Source organism: Mya arenaria, chromosome 17, assembly GCF_026914265.1.
Source record: "Mya arenaria isolate MELC-2E11 chromosome 17, ASM2691426v1".
NCBI classification, from domain to species: domain Eukaryota; kingdom Metazoa; phylum Mollusca; class Bivalvia; order Myida; family Myidae; genus Mya; species Mya arenaria.
The window spans coordinates 47,402,953-47,409,049 of record NC_069138.1 but is presented as its reverse complement, the minus strand read 5'-3'; positions in this window follow the sequence as shown (position 1 = coordinate 47,409,049).

The following is a 6,097-nucleotide window of genomic DNA, read 5'->3' as shown; positions in this document are numbered from 1 at the left end:
TGCCTTTGTGATTTATTCATGAATCAATGTTCTCCTAGAAAAGATATAGAAGATTTTTGTGTGTTTCAGTGTAAGATCGTAATATATATTTCACTAAATGAGCACCAAAAGCTGTATTTCACAGTTGGCATAGCCACAAGTGAAATATTTACTGTGGGTGTTCACGAGGTGAACTATATGGCGATCTTGCAGTGAAACACATATTTTTTTCCTTTTTATATGCCCATGTATAAAATGGGACATATTATAGTTTTATCTGCAGCAAAATGGTGGGCAGGTAGTGTCCAGTATGTTGTCTGCTCATTAACTTTAGAAGACTTTATCCAATCATCACCAAATTTGGTCACAATGCATTATATCTTTGACAAGTTGGATATCCAGCCATATCGCTCTAGTCACTCTAGTGTTATCGACCTTTCATTATAGAAATTACCTAAAATCGGTCTTGTTAGATAAATAACTTTAGAAGCCTTTGACCAGTCATGACCATATTTGGTCAGTAGATGTATGGGCAAACTATCTCGGATAAGTTTAATAACCAGCCACATTGATTTAGTCACTCGAGAGTTATCGCCCTTTAATTATAGAAATACCTAGAAATAGTCTTGTCCGTACAATTTTTCTAGAATCCTTTGTCTAATGATCACCAAATTTCATCAGTGTGAATGGGCGTATTAGTTCGGACTGTCCGATAACCGGCCGTACCGCTTGAGTCATTCGAGAGCTATCGCCTTTAAAATATAGAATTTTGCTCAAATCGGTTTTATCCGATCAACAAATATAGAAAATAACCGTAAATAATAAGTATGTACATAGTTTATAACCGGTATTGATACTAAAAGGGCCACTGGTGTAGATAATATACCATCAAAGGCTATACAGGCAGAATCACTGACAGAACCCCTGAAGAACATTGTCTACTAGACCTTTATAACAGGATATTTTTCCAATGCCCATAAAAATGCCCAAGTCACACCTTTATTTAAAAAGGATGACCCTTTCAAAAGAAATCCATATAGGGCCGTCAGTATTTTCCCAACTATATCCAAATAGTTTTTTAGCAATCAGTGAGCAACTTTGTTCTCATTTTGAGATTATATTCCATAATTTCTTGTCTGCTTTCAGAGCAAAATATCGATGTCGGACAATACCAATCCTCCGACTATTAGAGGATTGGAAAAGGGCCCTGGCCAACCACGAGTAACTTGCTGATTTACTTACATGTATGGATCTCTCCAAGGCCTTCGACTGCCTCCCTAACAAACTGATTGTTCTCAAACTTTAAGCCTTCGGGCTCTGTGATCAAGCTGCTAATCTCATACATGTTTATCTATCAAACCGCAAGCAATGGGTTAAAACGGATAAACGTTACAAAAGGTGTTCCACAAGGATCCATATTAGGCCCATTGATATTTAATATCTTCATAAATAATATATTCTATTTCATTCATCAAGCAAAAATGTACATCTATGAAGATGACTATACTTTGCCTCATTGTTATACCGATATCAACAATCTAAATGCCATTTTAAAATCTGAAAGTGTTTTTTTAATTCAGTGGTTTGAATATAATCTCATGCAGGAGAATTCTGATAAATTACAGTCTATATGTATTGGAACATCTACTGTAGGTAAAATAAATTTCTTTAAAATTGAGAACACAAATATGGCCTGTGAAGATAGTTTTAGCGTTTACGTGTATATATTAACTCATTGTTAAATTTCGATGTTCATATAGCAAATACTTGCAACAAAATCAGCCAGACAAAAATTGTTTTGTCAAGATTGTCGAAATACCTTAAACAAGATATGAAAATGCTCGTTTGCAAATGTTTTGTCCGCTCCAATTTTAACTATTGCCCTTTAGTTTGGTATTTTTGTAGTTTTAGCTAAATACGGAAAAACTTGAAAAGTTACAGTACATATATTTGAAGCTTGTCTTCAATGTCCACACTTTCAGTTTTAAAGAATTTTTTGAAAGGGTAAATTCGCAATCCCTTCATATAGGCCGACTGAGGCAAATTGCTGCTGAAGTTTTCAAATGCTTACAAAGAATTTCTCCAGTATATGTTCAAGAACTTTTCCTTGTTAGATCTAAAAATTACCCTGTCAGAAATAGTAATATGCTTGAGATACCAACTGTTAATACAGTAAATGATGGTCTGAAAAGTGTTCGGTTTGAAGCCGTCCAAGTATGAAACAGTCTACCAAACGAATTACGTACAACCACGGATTCCAACGACTTCAAAAGGCTGATCCAAACCTGGAGCGGCTTCAACTGCAGATGTTCTCTGTGTGTAGAGTTTTAACCACTGTTTTGTATTGCCCGATGTGTATGTGCTAGCTTTGTTCATAAATCCTACCATTTCCTTAGTTTGCTGGTATGTCTTTGTTATACAGTCGAACCCCGTTCGGTCGAACTTATAAAATTCCTCGAGCCTCGGAAAATTCGAGCCAAGCGGGAACGTTTACCTACAGTTTCAAGAAATCGGTCCTGTACATCTAGTTCGAGCTAACGAGGATTTCGAGCCAAGCGATTTCGAGCCAACGGGTTTGGACTGTATATAAAATGTATATTTACCACAATTGCTTGTAGCTCTAGGATTTTGTGACAGTTGGCGCTCCTGTTGAAGGTAGCATAGCAACTTGAGCAATTAAAGCGGTAGGCTCACAAACCCTACTGTACAAAAAATCGAAGGCTGGTTGAATGTTTTGCTTTAATAGCATAATACGTGTGACTGGATGAAAAATACCGTGACCATTTGACCTACCTTCTTATGTTTGAAACTACTAAATTTAACAGCAAAGATAATTCAGGCCATGTTAATTGATGAAAAACATGATCACCACAAAATGCACGTTGAAAGTTATTACACTTTTAATCAAGTGAGCAATTAAGGGTCAAGATTTATCGGACAATTACAAACAATAAAATTAAAATTGTGAACAAAGAGCTACTTGTTCTTAACACGGATAATGTACATTAAGAAATATTCGAATCCTAAGTTTACTAGGCTGACCTTTTCCATTTTATTTAAGATTTTTAAGCAATAAAAGCGTATTTGTTTGAATTGTTAAACTACAAATACTAAAGGTTTTTAGCTCTACTGGCCAAAGGCCAGAAGAGCTTATGCGATGGTAATGTGTACGTAGTATGTGCATCCGTGCGTCAGTGCGGTCGTGCGTCCGTGCGTCTGTAAACAATTGCTTGTGAACACGATACAGTCTTCAGTTTTGATTGTATCTCGATGAAACTTGTACAGTATATAGATATCCATTAGAGCTCGGTTTCTTTCGAAAACCAGCCAGATCCGTCCAAAAATGCCTAGATTATAGGCCATGAAAGTTCGTGCGTCCATGCAGTCGTGCGTCTGTAAACAATTGCTTGTGAACACGATACAGTCTTCAGTTTTGATTGTATCTCAATGAAACTTGTACAGTATATAGATATCCATTAGAGCTCGGTTCCTTTCGAAAACCAGCCAGATCCGTCCATAAATGCCTAGATTATAGGCCATGAAAGTTTTAAAGAAATGCTTTCTATTTTTAGCCAGGTCTGCATGAGCGAATTCTATTTTTAGCCAAGTTTACATGTACATGTAAATTCAAGTCTAGAGTTAAGGGAGACAATTTGCAAGTCTAGGATTTTGAGAGACAATTTGCTTTTTGCTTCTGCAGCTGATTTTGTGAATTACTCTGCCTTGTTCTTGTTGAAAGCCCAAAGGCCATTTTTTAGCTTTAAGTTCTGTAGTTTGCACATTCATCTTAACAAAATTGGTTGTGAATGTTTAAGTTATGCACCTGGTGTCATTATGTTTACGTTATGCACCTGGTGTCATTACTGGCCACACCCAGGGTTCACAGGTTTGGTAAACATAAATCTGGAAAGGTTTGAAAATCTTTTTGTGTGTTCGTGCATCCATCTCAGCACAATTGATTGTGAATGTTTGTTCAAATTGATCAATGTTGTCCTAGGATGCCATTGACTTTGACCTTTTGACCAACTTTTTTAACTTCTAAAACTACAGAAATTTTTACTATGAGTACAGTTTTGAAAGCATTTTTTTTTGTCAGATGACTTTTACTTGGCACATATTAAAATAGTTCATGCAACTAATCTGCTTACAATACTTTCTGGGCTCAGATGTTGAACGTGCTACGTTTTCAGGTAACCCAAACACAAAACATAAAGTATATGTCTGTTGCCTTTTGCCCATACATACATGCTCTGGATTGATATGACCACAAAAGCCATGCCAGTAGAGCATAGGCCCTTTTGGGCCTCTTGTTTTATTAACAGACACACGTTTATTTAATAATGTACTAACGCCTTGAATTTGAACTAAGATCAAACATCAGTATCAATTCTTTTAGAATAAGTCTCATAAATAATTTATTATATTGATCACATTTCCAATATTATCAGAGTTCAAAGCGTGGTATTGTAAATATATATTTGTAAAGGTAAATAATTAAATAAGATACTATATTGAAATTGAATCAGGTGACTTTCTAATCCTCAGTATCATATTTTCCATGATGACAGGTGTAATAGTTTGCACGATGTTTTCCATGTTGACATGTGTACTGGTTTGCACGATGTTTTCCATGGTGACATGTGTATTGGTTTACACGATATGATCACTGGTGACACGCGTACTGGTTTGCACAATAGTTTCCATGGTATACGTGTACTGGTTTGCAGGATAGTTTCCATGGTGACACATGTACTGGTTTGCACGATACTTGTCATGGTGATACGTGTACTGGTTTGCAGAATAGTTTCCATGGTGACACGTGTACTGGTTTGCGCGATAGTTTCCATGGTGACACGTGTACTGGTTTGCGCGATAGTTTCCATGGTGACACGTGTACTGGTTTGCACGATAATTGTCATGGTGATACGTGTACTGGTTTGCACGATATTATCACTGGTGACACGCGTACTGGTTTGCAGGATAGATTCCATGGTGGCCCGTGTACTGGTTTGCACGATCATTGCCATGGCGATACGTGTACTTGTTTGCACGATAGTTTCCATGGTGCATGTGTACTGGTTTGCACAATAGTTTCTTCCAAGGTGACACGAGTACTGGTTTGCACGATAGTTTCAATGGTGATACGTGTACTGGTTTGCACGATAGTTTCAATGGTGATACGTGTACTGGTTTGCACGATAGTTTCAATGGTGATACGTGTACTGGTTTGCACGATAGTTTCAATGGTGATACGTGTACTGGTTTGCACGATAGTTTGCATTGTGACACGTGTACTGATTTGCATGATAGTTTCCATGGTGACACGTGTACTGGTATGCATGATAGTGTTCATGGTGATACGTGTACTGGTTTGCACGATAGTTTCCTTGGTAATACGTTTACTGGTTTGCACGATAGTTTCCATGGTGAAACGAGTACTGGTTTACATTATAGTTTCCATGGTGAAACAGTACTGGTTTGCACGATAGTTTCCATGGTGACACTTGCACTGGTTTTCACGATAGTTTCCATGGTGACACAGTATTGGTTTGCATTATAGTTTCCATGGTGACACGTGCACTGGTTTGCATTATAGTTTCCATGGTGACACGTGCACTGGTTTGCACGATATTTTATATGGTGACACGTGCACTGCTTTGCATTATAGTTTCCATGGTGACACAGTACTGGTTTGCATTATAGTTGCCATGGCGACACGAGTACTGGTTTGCATTATAGTTTCCATGGTGACACAGTACTGGTTTGCACGATAGTTTCTATGGTTACACGTGCACTGGTTTGCATTATATTTTCCATGGTGACACAGTACTGGTTTGCACGATAGTTTCCATGGTGACACGTATACTGGTTTGCACGAGCTATCCTAGTTTACCAGCCACCAACGACGTCTGAACTATTAAAGGTATTTTAATTATGTAATAGTTAGAACATATTGGCCCGATTGTTCAGAAAGTCGCCAAATACTTGATAAAGAAAATCTTTGTGAAATTAAGCGATATACTGATAACGATCGTTAACATCTTCGCTATTTTTTTGATTGTTCAGAAGTTTTAGCAATAGCGATCGTCAACATTTTCGTTTAACTAACGACAAATTA